Genomic DNA, 14160 nt, shown 5'->3' with positions numbered 1-14160 from the left:
CTTCTCAAAGGTGGGCTCCTAGAAGGTATCTCTGGCTCCCCACGGAGCCTGGCACAACGGCCAAAGTGGCCACGGGCAGCCTGGCGCAGAGTTGCACCCAGTAAGCAGCTCAGGTTTTTGCCAGTGTCCCCGGCGCTGGGGCCCAGGGCCGCCGTGTGTTAGTGGAGAGGAGAGCGGCGGGTGCCGTGGTTACCCACCTCTGTCCCTCCGGACACTGGCCTGCCTGTGCTCCTTTACTTCTTTTTTGCTTCAAAAAATGTTTATTTTTTAATATCCATGAAATGTTGGGCTCAAAGGTCTGGTTCTATTTTTCCAGGCACAGGGGAATGAAATGCGTGACTGCTAAAGTGAAAAGTGCTCCTGGGAGGCCACTGGGCCCCCCAGGCATTAACGGGGTGGGGGGTTCAAACTACGCCCCCTCCTCCGTTAGCTGAGCGACACTGGACAAGGGACTTCTCCTCTCTGAGCCTGTTTTATTGCCTCTAAAATGGGACAATCGTCCCTACCTCAGGGGTTATCGGCAGGATCCTTCAGCTAATCCAGAGGCCCCGGGGATGAGGTGCCACCTGTCATTATTTTTTGTTTGTTTTTTGTTATTATTTTGTTATTGTTTTGTTACCACCAACAACATCAGTGGACTGAGTGGGTCTCTTGTGGTCTAGGGAGACGTGGCTGTGGACAGCGAGCCAGAGTCCAGGGATCCTGGGTGCCCCCAGGCTGGGCTCTGGGGTGAGGGGTGGGCAGCCCCTTGCCCCTCCTGGCTCGATTCTCCCAGAGCCTCAGTGCGGATGTAGAGTTGTGACCCGCATGATCCTAGGGGCGCTCACTGTTCGTATCATTGCCATGGCAAGCTTTCTAATGTCAGGACAATTTTCTGAAAGATGGAAGTAAAGTGAAGTCAGGGTGCCTGTTTTTAATTCTCACAGAGGTGCTACGTGAACCAGGTGCGTTTCTGTTTGGGGAGAATGACACCTCAGCCCAGTGAACTCCTCTTCATCCTTCAAAGCCCAGCTCCAGTGAGCCCACCCCAGGGAGCCTCTCCCCTCTGTTTAGAGTCACTGCCCCCTTTCCCTGCCCAGGGCTCCCTCAGCCCTTTCCTCCCCTCTGAGAGGCTGTGAGCTCCTGGGGGGTAGCGACGGCTGTTTGGGTGGGACGCCACCCAGTGCCTCGCCTTTGCCTGCCCAAGGAGAGTGTCCATGGGCATCGCAGGAGGCCGGCCTGCGCCGGAACCGGGAGGCTTTATGGAGTTTCAGAGGCGCCTCAAGCTCTGGAGCAGGGAGGGCTGGCCAAACTCCCATCCACCCCTTCGTACAGATAGAATCACTGAGGCTCAGAGCAGGGAGGGCCTGGCCCAAGGTCCCACGGGCAACTCGGCACAGGCTGTCTGCATGGTGGGGAAGCCTCCGAGGACTGCAGGACACACTGGCAATAGAGACAAGGACTGGAGATACCCAGGTCACCATCTCCCTCCCTCTGCCCCCATGGCCCTGGGAGTCATTTGCAAGCAACTTCCTGGTGAGTCACTGATGTGGAGCCAGGCCCTGCAAGCTCCTTGGAGGCAGCTCCTCTGGCAGAGCGGTAGGGGGCGTGGCCGGGGTCTGGGCAAGGGGCCTGGGGGCTGGAGTGAAGACTGGGCCTGAGCTGCCTGGACCCAGAAGTGGCCCTCCCCCGACCTGCTGTAGGGGTACCTCCAGCTCCCCCCGCATCCGATCCACTGCATCCTTCCGAGATTTATTCCTGGTCTTCGGAGCCTGGAAATAATTTGCTGACAAAGCCCTGTCACTGGCAGGTGCTTTAATTCAGCGGTTCCCAACCTTTTTGGAACCGGGGACCTGTTTTGTGGAAGATGGGCATGGGGGTGGGTGTGGAGCAGGGGGAGGGGTTCCGGTGAGCTTCACTTGCTGCCCGGCTCCTAACAGGCAGCGACCCGGAGGTTGGGGACCCCCTCTTTAATTGGTTTTATGGGAGCAGGTCTGACTGCATCTATTTAGAAGGAAATAGAAATTATGGCACTGCGGCCTGTCCCTGCTCTGTAATGGGGACTGTCTCTGAGTGTGCTGGGGTGGAAGACAGAGGGGTGCAGGTGCTTGGGCTGGGGTGTCTGGGGTGGTAGGAGACGGGGTTGCAGGCCAGGCCCCTCCCCAGCCCTGGCTCAGCCACAGAATCAGGGCAGCTTCTCAGCCTCACAGAGAGGGTGCTGGGAATGGAGGGTCCAGGGGCAGGGACATGGATGGGGTGAGAGAACAGGGGCCTCAGCCCCACCCTGCCTCGAGGGCACCCTAGCCCCTGCCCAGAGGGCACTTTCTAAAATGCGAATCACATTTGTAACTTGGCTCAAAGCCCTTCTGTACCTCCCCACTGCCCTCAGCAGAACGCAGTTCCTAAGCTTGGCACTCAAGGCCCCTCCGCAGTCTGTCCGACCCCCGATGACCCCCCCCGACCATGTCGTTCTTCGCTCTTATCCGAAACGGCTCCTTATCGAGAGTCTGGTCTTCCCTCCTGGGCACCTGTGTGCCCCATCCTGTGCGCCCCACCCTGTCCTAACCCCAAGATTGCCCTATGTCTGAGGAGAGCATCATTACTCTCATTTTACAGATAAGGAAACTGAGGCTCGGAAAGGTCAGGTCACCTGCCAGAGGTCACACAGCAGGGCTGGGACTCAGACCCAAGCCTACAGAGCGTCCATGCCCATACTCTTAACGACCAAGGTACGGATGGAGCTAGCCAAGCTCCCTCTGGCCACTAAGCCCCGTATCTTCCCCTGAAATACCCCTGCCTGTATTTGCCACTAACAAACTCCTACCCATCCTTAAAACCCGCTCGATGTCACTTTCCTGACTGACTTCTCCATGTCCAGTCTCTCCTTTGGGCTTCCCCAAGCCCCAGCCAAGCCCACACCTCAGCTCTGACCTCTGGATCTGTCGGTGTCTGTGTCAGCGCCTGTCCCCTTTACTTTATCTCCCTCCCTCCCCCCGGCTGAGAGCTCTGGCTGGACTGTGGACCCTCCAGAGTGGGCCCTGCAGCCCTGGAAGCTGAGGCAGGTCGACGGTCCTGGCACCTGGACTCTTGTCTTGCCCCAGGGTCTTGAGCAGCCTAGACCCCAGCTGCTCTCTGTGACCCTGAGCAGGGCCCATGTTTCTGTGGACTCAGTTTGCCCATCTGTAAAAGAGGAGGGTCATCCCGTTGAGACATTTGCCACTCAGGGACTCTGAGAGCCAGGCTTGGCTGCAATCTCACACCACGTGACTAACATGATTGTGACTCTTGTGATGTCTTGTGTGGCCCCTCCCCCTGCCAGGGTGGGTCATATCAGAAGACCAACGCTGGTACCTGGCCCAGCCTGGGCTCCACGCGGAGGCAGCAAACTGGGCTGGGAGGCCCTGAGAGCTCTGAGGTGTCTCAGGTTGGGGCTGGCGTCGCAGCTGTGCCCTGACCTGCTGCATGTGAGCCTCCTGATGTCCGTGAGCCTCAGCGTCACCTGTAGAAGGGAACAATAATAAGCCCAAGCCCCAGGGTGAGCTGCTGTGAGGATTACAGGTGAGTGCACAAGGCCTGGCCCAGAGCAAGTGCTCCTAAGGTCATCCTTTGGCATCGATGCAAAAAATGTTTAGTGCCATGTCCCTGGGCGGGGGGGGGGGGTGGGAGGTGAGGGAAGGGCTGGGGGGGGGGGGGGGGGCTGCAGGAGCTCAGTCTAGGCAGACAACCAGGCTGCCTCACAGAGGCCAGACCACGCATAGGCTCTGGGCTCAGGGCGGGCAGTGGGGCTGGGTCTCTGAGGGTCCTTTTTCCTGGGGGAGTTTTCTGACTCCAGGACACTGGTGCACAGGTGAGAGCGGTTCCCGAGGACGGATGGGCAGGGTGTGGGTGGGGGCTGAGAGGAGGGCCGGATGTGGGCAGAGCGCCCTGGGAGAGGCAGGTGGTACAGGTGAGGAGGCCACCATGGTCAATGGCCCAGGAAGGGGCAGGCCAGGTTCTGCTGCCCCAGATCCACATGGACCAGAGCCAAAGCCCCTTCCTGCTGTCCCCACTTCCAAGGTGTGCGACCAGCCTCAGTTCCTCCTCTGGGAGAGGGAGGGAGAGTCCCTGCCTGTGCCAGGGGTGGGACAGGCCAGGGCAGGGTGCGCATGTGGCCTCTACACCTAGACGTGATGGGCGGTGCCACCAGGCTGAGTTCTGGGAGGGGCGCAGGCACTTTGGACGGTTGTCTGCTGTGACTGGGGAGGGGTGGTGCGGAGCGGTGTCCCTCTAGGCACCCGCGAGAGACGAAGAGACAGACAATGCAAGAGATGATTCGGACCCACCACGGAGCCCCTCGGCGACCGGGCCGGGAAGCCTGCGCGATCCGGACCGCAGGTGGCGCCACGAGGCTGCGGTTGGAGCTCCCTGGCGGCTCCTGAGGCCGGGCCTTTGGGCGGCGCGGGGCCGCAGCGCAAGGGGCGAGGGCACCGCTGCCGGGTTGTCCTGGCTGTCCTCGGACCCGCGCGTCCGTCACCGTCGCAATCGGTCCATCGGTCGGCGGAGAGCCCCGTTCGTGTTTGGGGCCCTGGGGGTCGCGCCCCGCTGGCCGAGACCGACGCCCAGGCCCGGATGGACACGCGGGCATCAGGCCGGCGGACCCTCGAGCGCCGGGACCACCTCCCCTCCCCCTCCCCCTCAGTACACCGTCCCGGCAGCTGACACCACTGCAGGGCCTTGGCGGTGAGGGCTGCAGAAATGCGGGCTCCTGCACCCGTGGGCCTTCTGCACCCGCGAGGTGGAGGGTCGCTCCGTGTGTCCCGGTGCGCGGCACAGCAGTGTGCGCCGAAGTCCCGGTGGCTGTGCCTCTGCGAGTGCGGATCCACTCGTGACCTGAGTGGCGACGGGCGGGAACAGGGACGTGCTCTGGGCTGTGTGTCAGCAGGGAGACCTGCGTGTGGTGTGCGTGGCTGTGAGAGATACGGCCGGTCTGCCCTGCCTGTAGGGCTGGGCTGGGGACTCTTCCTTTGTTCCTGCCCCTCCTCCCCTGCAGGCCCGGTGGGACAGGCAGGGCAGGTCCCAGGCCAGGAGCTGCAGGCACCGGGCAGTGGGCAAGGGCAGGCAGAGATAGGGGGGTGTCTCTTCCTCTCCCATTAACTGCCCGTCTCCAGGCCCCCTGAACGGATGATGGTCACGATCCCTAGTTGCAGGGGATGAAAGGGTGTGAGCGAGCCCGCGTCTTTGTTTGGCGTCCTCCAGAACGTGCCCGCGGCCTGCAGAAGCCCTCTGGTCTCCAGGGCTTCCCTGACTCCAGGCCCAGGGAAGCCGGAGGGCCCCCTTGAGGGGTATGTGGGGGGTGGGATTGACTTGCTCCAAACTAGCAACAGAAGAGAGGGCCTGGGAGGTGGAGAAAGTCTGTTATCTGAAGGTTTTCTAGCCTGGGGACTTTTTGGTCCTTTCCAGCTCTTTCCAGAATCCACACATTTCCTAGGCAGCCACCCTGGGAGGGCTAGGGGATGGGAGAGGGGGTTTAGAGGGAAGTGAAGCCACACCTGGGTCAGGTGTGCCCAATCCAGCAGAGCTGGGAAGACAAGGTGGCTGCACCCGCGGGAGGGATGTGATCAGAGGAGGAGGTGGGGACAGGGTGGCCTTGCAGGAGCCAGAGCCTGGAGGTCCTCAACGCCAGGAAAAAGCAAACTTGGACTTTCCCCCACAGGGGCCAGGAGAATCTCCCCCCTCCCCCCACCCACAGTGAAGGGCTGCAGCAGCGAAGAAGGAGGGCCACCGTGGAGGCGGGGACCCCCTGCTTGCCTTACCCAGGTCAGGGTAGGGGGCTGCAGTTTCCCTGGTGGGCGCAGAGCTCCCTCCCCCAGCCACGGGGCAAGGAGCCAGGTAGCAGGAGGGAGGAGGCAGAGAAACTGCTGGGCTGGACCCTGGTGGGGGGAGATGCTCTGGGCTCCCACCGGGCCCTGCCAGCTCAGCAGCTGTTGTCACGTCCTTCCATGAGGTGTCCTGGCCATCCCTCCCTCCACACCCCTTCTCTCTCCCTCTGGCCACCCACAGCCTCTTCCTGTCCCCACAGCCTTCAGTTTCCTTCTCTCTTAGCCACTCTCCACAGGACAGCCAGGCGGCTCTTAAACCCAAACATGGCCGTGAGCCTCCCTGGCGTAACACCCAAACATGACTCCTTCTTGCTGCTGGACCAAGTCCTGGGCCCCTAACCCACATTCAGGGCCCCGTCTGCCCCCCAGCTTCCGGCCCTCTGCACCCCTCATCCACACGCGCTGGGTGAGCTGGGTTCTCCCGGCCCTGGCGCCCCTGAACGCAAGGCCGGTAGGGTGGCGCGGGGCCGGGGGTCCTGGGCCTGAATCAGGGCTCCCCTCTCCTCGCTGTGTGCCCGCAGGCGGATCCCACCCTCTTTTCACCTCGGCTCCCTAACCTACAGGATGATGAGTGCCCATCTCACCCAGGGCTTGTGGCACCACAGGGCTGGTACCCGAAAGGGCAGATCCTGTGAGCCCTGGTTATATCTTCAGTGCCTGTCGGGAAGTGCCATCCAGCCTCCTGACCTGGCTCCAGGAGGCTCTCGCCAGCCGCACACGGGACCAGCCTTCGCTCACCCCTCAGGGTTCTGTTCCCACAGGTGCAGGACGACCGGCGTCTGTGGAGTGGGGCCATCATCACCCTCAGGGGCTGCCTGTGTCTGCAGCAGCCCTTTGACCCGGGGAGGGCGGGGGGTGGCATACCCGGCCACGGGGGCGGCGAGCCCTGAGAGGGACCTGGGGAATAAAGGGACACCAGGGTTTTGTCACCATTTTGTTGATGAAAGAATGTCCCGTCTAAGAAAAAGTCTTATAAGAGCTTATTTGAACCAAACTGACGGCAATTGCCAGGAAACAAAATCAACGGATTGAGAAAATGCTCAGGAGAGCGGCAGTTTTGCGGCTCGTGTTACACAGAATCAAAGGAGGAGATGTAAGGAGGGTTATGTGAAATCCGTGGGCGGCAGACTAGGGGAAGGAGAAAGCAGAGCGGGGCCAGCTGGGCCTGGATCAAAAGGCAACATAGACACCTATGTGTTTTACGTTGATGGGTACGGGGCAGTTAGCAGTGAACATTTGCGGCTCAGGAGAAGGTTCTCGGGGAACAGGGTAACAACGAGGGTTCTCTGGTCTGTGCTCCGGTGGGAGGCTGTGCCCGGAGGGGTCTGTGACGTTCCAAAGGTGTGTTACCCTAGATGCAAAAGGACAACAGACAGGCTCACTTCAGGTAGAGGTCGACCTTGGTCACGGAAGCTACAAGCCGGGGACGTGACTGTGTGCCATCACTGGATTCTAGTTAGGAATATGCGCGTTCGGACCATCCTGAGTGGTTGCTGTGGTCTCTGAGGTTGTAAAGCCTATTCACCACGCAGGCCGCTGCTGGGCTGGTCAGGTTTAGCACGTGGCCTCTTTTTATCCACAATTTTCAGATAATTTCAAAGATCAGGAAAGACCAAGTTCTATCCTGGACAAAGGGAGGAAGACATTTGAGTGATGATGCGGCCAAATGTGACCTGAGCAAACTACTCGGGCAGGGAGGCGAGTGCCCCCCCCCCCCCCCCCCCCGCCCCCGCCAGAGGTAGAGGCAGCGCGATTAGAGGGCCATTGTTAACTCAATTCTTTCCAAATGCTCGGTTTTTCCGTTGTTTTTGTTGTCTAGGTTGAAGACAACAAAATGTACTTTCTTTCCATCAACAGAGACCAAGAGAATGACGACTTCAATTTCTGCGTACCCAGTTCGCGCCCTGTCTGCGAGCCGTCGCTGACAATGGTCGGATGCTGCTGCTTCCGGGAGGTTATGGAGGGAAGTGAAGCGCCGAGCGCAAGCCCCACCCCCGTCCGTGGAGCCTTCCCCTCTCCCGGCCGGTCTCACCCCGCCCTCCATCAGACCTGTGCTCCTCCTCGGGGGCAGGTCCGTCTGGGCAGAGGGCAGAGTGGGGAGGGTTTGAGGGACATTGAAGGGCTGGGGGCTGGTGCTTCTCTTTATGCTACAGTAGTCACTTACTGAGCGCCTGCTGTTTGCTGGGGTCCGTGCTGAGCATCATGGGCCCTGCCTCCCCAGGTCTACCACGGGCTGGACTCTAATTACACGTTATTTGATTTTAAGACAGTCAAGAGCTCATAGCAGGACTAGGTGTCCTGGAGCTGGGATCGCAAGGGTGAGACAATGCGGGGGCGGGGGGAGGGGTCCAGAGGGACAGTTCAGATAGAGGGACCAGTCAGGCAGATGCAGGTCCCGAAGCAGGAAGGATGTCATTTTTGAGGCCAGGAGGGCAGGCCAGGGTGAGAGGGGGTCTGTGGTGGGGACTGAGGCAGGAGAGAGCATGCAGGACCCCAGGCCACAGGAAGGAATTTGGGCTTTGTCCTCAGTGGGACAGGAAGGGACTAGGGAAGAAGAGAGGGCCAGGCCAGGTGGCCCCGGGCTTCCTGGTGTCTTGGTCAGGAGAGCAGACCCGGATTCAAAGCCTGCTGGTTGGTCCTCCTCAGCATGGGCCAGTTGGGGAGCCTGGATCCAGTCCAGGGGAGGCCAAAGAGCATCGTCTCTCCAGTCAGAGAGACCTGGGTTCAAATTCGACTCTCCCACATATAGGCTGACTCTATGTTGAGCAACTAGGCCTCTCTGAGCCTCAGTCTCCTCATCTGCAAAGTGGGAATAATGGTACTTCCTACCTCCTTGTAGGGTTGTTGGAAAGACTGAAATGAGAGGACAGATGTGAAGTGCTTGTTATGGCACATAGTGTGGACTCAATAAATTAGTACCATTATTAGCATTATAGATTTTAGTTGTGCCAGCAAATGTTCTGCCAGCAGACCTTTGCAAATGCTATTCCCTTCACCCAGAATGTCCTGGTCCAGCTGGTGTACCCTTCCCTACCTTCGACGCCTATGTCAGGGTCTTATCTGGAAGCCACCTAAGCTCATCCCAGCACCTGGCTGACTCAAGTCGTCCCTTTGTGTGCCACCCCATGCCTGGTGTACTCTCTTCACAGCAGTTACTCACCAATGGCTGTCTCCCCTCTCCCTGACCGGCCACCAGGGGTGCTGGGTCTGACCATTCTCTGTGTCAACAGGGCCCCAGGAGCCCCCAGATAATACTTTCTGGGATGCCACTTGAATTTCAGATGTCTTTCCCCTCAGATGAGCGGGGCCTGGGTGGGGCTCAGCAACACGAGGGCCTGCCTGGAAGTGGGGTGCAGGAGGCTGGGCGGCTTAGGGGAGCAACCACCTCCACACTAGCCTAGGCTGGGCTGCGTTTGAGGAAGGGGCCTGGAGGTCCAAGACGGCCAAGGTACCGGTGGTGCAGGCAGATGGGGCTCGGGTCCCCGGGAGAGGTGGAGGCCATCTTTGCCTAGGTCGTCCTGGAGCACAAATGTAGGCAATGGGGGAACAAGAAATGTGGGGGGTCTTCCCAGATGGCCGAGGCCCGAGGGCTTGGGCAGTGCAGCCAGGCCCAGCACGCGGGTCAGTTCCAGGCCTTTCTCCTCGGCCTCGATGCCGGGCCCAGTTGGCCTGATGCTGGGTTTCCAGTGGACAGGAGGGGCTTTAAGGCCTCGGTGGGGGGAAGTGGCAGACAGGCAGGGGGTAGATGGCTTTCCCGGAATCCCAGATCGCGCTTTAATAATTTGTTTCAGAATTAATGTCCATTCACGCCGTCTTTCCAGTTCCAGCTCATTGGAAGATTAAATAAAACCCTGTGCCCCTCCCCCAAACGGAGGGAGACTGGCCCTGTGCTTTCCGCCTGGACTGGCTGCCTGAGCCGGCGCAGGAAATAAATCTCTCGGAGAAAACCACTTTGCTCACACGATTTCAATCCAACAGGGCATAGTGGCCCCAGTCACTTCTTGTTTTATTTAGCTGATAATCTTTTATTGTATCAGGAGACCCTCGCAGAAGCATGGCGTCTTTACAGGCCTGAGGCTGCCCCAAGCAGCCAGGCGCCCTGGCCAGGCCCTGGAGCGGAGCATCGCTCTCTTCCCTCCCCAGCGTCCTTCCCTGCTGCAGGCGCAGGGCGCTGAAGGGACCCTCAGGGCCTGCCCCCACCTCCCCGCCTTGCTCCTGGGCACAGGCCAGGGCCTATGTGGAGATACTTTTACTTGTAGGTGCCAAGCTTAGGGCACCCGACCCAGGGAGCCTCACCAGCCAGTGAGGCCATGGGCGGAAGTCCAACTGAGGCGTCACTCACTCACCCGCTCACTCATTCAACAAATATGCATTCTGTGCCTTCTCTGCACCAGACTCTGGGAGTCAGGGCTGAGGAGACAGGGAGACAGACAGTCACAGACAGATTCCTGTCCCGCGCCCCCTATCCCTGGAGTTACAGCCTCTTCTCTTGAGTAAGCCTTTGTCTTACTGAATCACCTGACTCAACTTTCCTGCTCTTGTACCGTTTTCTATGATCCATTTGTGTTTTTTTTAAGGTTTTATTTATTCATTTTTGGAGAGAGGGGGAGGGAAGGAGAAAGAGAGGGAGAGAAACATCAGTGTGTGGTTGCCTCTCATGTGCCCCACACTGGGGACCTGACCCACAACCCAGGCATGTGCCCTGACTGGGAATCAAACCTGCGACCTTTTGGTTCACAGGCTGGCGCTCCATCCACTGGCCCACACCAGCCAACGTCTCCGTTTGGTTTTTATTTTGTTTGGATTATCAAGCACAGAAGCCAAGAGAGTAATTAATAATATTTAGAAATATTAGAAGTTGATAGAGTATTCTAAAAATAAGTAAAAACAAGTCTTTACCTCAAAGAGGCACATGACTGGATAATTATCATGAAAATCTGTCAATCTTGGGGTAAGGAGAGAAAACCAGACAGCACTGAGATACGGAATTACTACTTCATGCAACATTTATGGGTTTTTTTCCCTATTATTCTTTTTGCCATGCCTCTCTACACGAGCATCAGTTAACCTTGTTATGTATTAATAACTTTCCCAAGCAGACTAAGTTCTTTGAGTTTATAAATCATGTCTATCTTATCTTTCATAGTTCAACCTGGGTGACTAGAGTATTTTGTATTCTCACTAGGGTTTATAATATATTATATAAATAAAGATTTGGTTCTGACTTCTTGAACACATTTCTCATTTTTAAATTTTCTAAAAGCTCTTTATATTGAAGTTAATGATAGACTTACAGGAAGTTGCAGAAACAGTACGGAGAGTCTGGGCTACATGCCCCACACAGGTAAGATATTGCGAAGCTCTGATACAAAATCAAAACTAGGAAATTACATTGGTACATTCTGCTACGGAAACACAGACTCACTCCGATTTCACCAGGTTTTACACCCTCTCATTCTGTGCTTGTGTTTTTGTGCAGTTTAATCCTATGTTTACAGACTTATGTGACTCAGACTCATTTAACAATTACTCCAATGTTCCCTAACTTATGAGTTGACACCTAACTTTCATGGCACAAGTTGCTCAGAACTAAGCGTGTATGTGTGAGCAGTCCCCAGGTGATGCGGCCACTCAGCCTCTGGAGCCAGGGAGGAGGTGCGCCTGCTCTTGAACTTCATGGAGCAGTCTGTGCTCTCCTGAGTCTGCCTGCCTTTAGAGGGTGAAAACTGGGCAGTCCTCATGAGCATCTTTGGTCAGGGATTCTTGTGACTATTTCATGGCCGGCACTAACCATGGTTAGGAAATCTGGGCTGGTTCCAGTCATTCAACAAATATCTAGGGGCCCTGTTTTGGGCGAAGCCCAAAGGATCTTTGTTGTGGGAAGGCATGGGCAAGGCATTACAGGCAAGTTTAGGACTGGATCGTTTGAATAAGTTCAATGGTCACCGCCTATTGAGGACCTTGTCTTCACAAGACTATCCTTGTGTGAGCCCCAGACTTTGGGACTTTCTGGTGGGAGAGGGTGAGACACTCCTTGTTACAGGCTAAAATGTGTCCCCCCAAATTCATATGTTGAAGTCTTAGTCCTCTTACCTCAGACTGTGACCGTGTTTGGACATAGGGTCTTCAAAGAGGTAATTAAGTTAAATGAGGGGTCCTAATCCAATATGACTGGTGTTCTTGTCAGAAGAGGAGTTTAGCACACACACAGAGGAAACACCATGTGAGGACACAGGTAGCAGGTGGCACCTACAAGCCAAGGACAGAGACTTCAGAATAAACCTGCCCTGCCGATATCTTGATCTTGTACTTCTAGCCTCCAGAATTGAGGGGGAAAAATATATATATGTATATATTTTTGTTTAAGCCACCCAGTTTATGGGGCTTTGCTACAGCTGCCTGAGCAAACAAATACCCTCCCCAGTATATCAGTCTGCGTTTTGGGGACTGAGTGGGACAGCCCTGGGAGCTGGTACCAAATAAAACAAAACACACACACAGAGTTACATTTGAATTTCAGGTAAACATATACTTTGTTAGCATATATTGAGGGGGACATACTTATACTTAAAAAAAATTCACTGTTTATTGAAATTCAGATTTAACTGGGTACCCTGTATTTTTATTTGCTGGATCTGGGCACCCGGCCTGGAATTCAGGCAGCGGCTCCCGCTGGGACAGGGCTCAAGGACACGCAACCAGCCCCGCTGCCCAGAAGCGGGTGAGAGCGGAGGCTGCTTCCCAGGCCTGAACCACTCTCCCCAGTGGTTCGGTCTCCCGCACAAACATATTTATTGGGCTTGATGGCAAACAGATTATGCTTGTCCCAGGAAGGGCAGCTCGAAAGAGAAAACCTTGAAGTCCGGGAAATAATGATGAGGGAGTTAAATTAAAGTGCATAAAACCCTCCCGAGAGATAACGTCAAGGTGAGTTACAGGCCCGATAAGGGACTGGGGGCTCACAGAGGGGGCTCAGAAAGGTCGCCCGGTGGTGCGCAGAGGACCAGGAATCATAAATATGGGGCAAGATGCTCAGCTGGGGTCGCCGGGGTGAAAATATTGGGGTCATTCCAAAAACAATTATCCTGCTTGGTTTGCTCTTCAGGTCTTGTAAATCTTTTACCTTTTATAAAAGATTTCGGTGGAAAGAAGCACTTTGGAAGCTTTAACTGATTTCTGTGGCTGCATCTTGGTGGTTCTGCTAAAATAAAACAATAAGACAAAGGGGAAAAAGTAATTACCCAGCATTCTCAGGGGCACAGGGATGGGTTGACTATTTCTTCTTGTTTGAGAGTTTAGGCTGCCTGGGGTTTTGACTCACTCCATTTGGAGTCTGGTGACAATTTAACGATTAATTTGTTCTGTTTTGAAACCAGTCGCGGTGGGGCTTTTTGCGCCCAGTGCACCGATTTGGGGGTGGACGTGGCTTCCATGTGGGGGGCCATCCTGACTGTTGACGCGGCCTTCTTGCCTAATGAGGCCGCCATCTTGGAAGACGTGGGCCAAGGCTCAAGTGCTTACCCAGAGCACCTGAAGCTGGGGCGTAGGCCTGGGCCGGGCCTGGCCTCAACACCACTCACTGCTCTGTTGCATCCTCTGTGTTCTCATTGTGCGTCCAAGGGGACCCTGGTTCAAGCTCTGTGCCTCTCTCTGTGTCTCAGGACAGCTGGCGAACATCAGCAGAAGGCAATCAGTCCTTCCACAAAAGTTTATCGAGCCCCAGCTATGTGCCAGCCGAAGCGTTGGGCCCTGATGCCTTAGGCTCAGACAAGGGCTTCATCTTTTTTTTTGTTTTTTAATGTTTTGTTTATTTTTAGAGAGAGGGGAGAGGGAGAGAAAAACGTCAATGTGTGGTTGCTTCTCACACTCCCCCTATTGGGGACCTGACTCACAACCCAGGTGTGTTCCCTGACTGGGAATCAAACCAGTGAGTCTTTGGTTTGCAGGCTGGCACTCAGTCCAATATGCTACATCAGCCAGGGCTTTTTTTGTCTCCCCCTCCCTCTCCTCACCTGTAATAATGGGCGCAGTGCTGTAGTCCTGCCACAGGGTGCGGTATAGAGTCAAAGAGCTCGGGCATCTGGGTCCTGGGCCCAGGCCTGGAGCCTCTAGCACCCTCTAGAGGTAGAGGCTATTGTTTACATGTGCAAATGAGAATTTCTCCCAATCACCTTTTGCTGTTTGCCAACTGCCAATAAGATATAATTATTTGAATTGAATAAATGTTTGCTGAGTGGGCCTTGGACCTCCTCTAGGTTCAAGCCAGACTGAGGTATAGAAGAGGCATAGGGAGGGGGCGAGGGGTGGGGGTGGCCATGGGCTG

The 14160-nt window shown here is 56.2% G+C and overlaps 1 non-coding gene across 1 annotated transcript; it reads left to right on the top strand.

Moving 5' to 3' along the window:
* Positions 1 to 12922: 12922 nt before the first annotated feature.
* LOC129079713 (U5 spliceosomal RNA) lies at positions 12923 to 13039 on the top strand. The gene has a single exon (XR_008530076.1). It is a non-coding gene; the product is annotated as a U5 spliceosomal RNA (small nuclear RNA).
* The last annotated feature ends 1121 nt before the right edge of the window (positions 13040 to 14160 follow it).

This window comes from Pteronotus mesoamericanus, unplaced genomic scaffold (genome assembly GCF_021234165.1).
Source record: "Pteronotus mesoamericanus isolate MK-2021 breed Mesoamerican mustached bat unplaced genomic scaffold, CSHL_Meso_final contig_78, whole genome shotgun sequence".
Classification (NCBI taxonomy): domain Eukaryota; kingdom Metazoa; phylum Chordata; class Mammalia; order Chiroptera; family Mormoopidae; genus Pteronotus; species Pteronotus mesoamericanus.
Note: the sequence above shows the minus strand (reverse complement) of the source record. Positions and strands in the feature narration are given on the sequence as shown.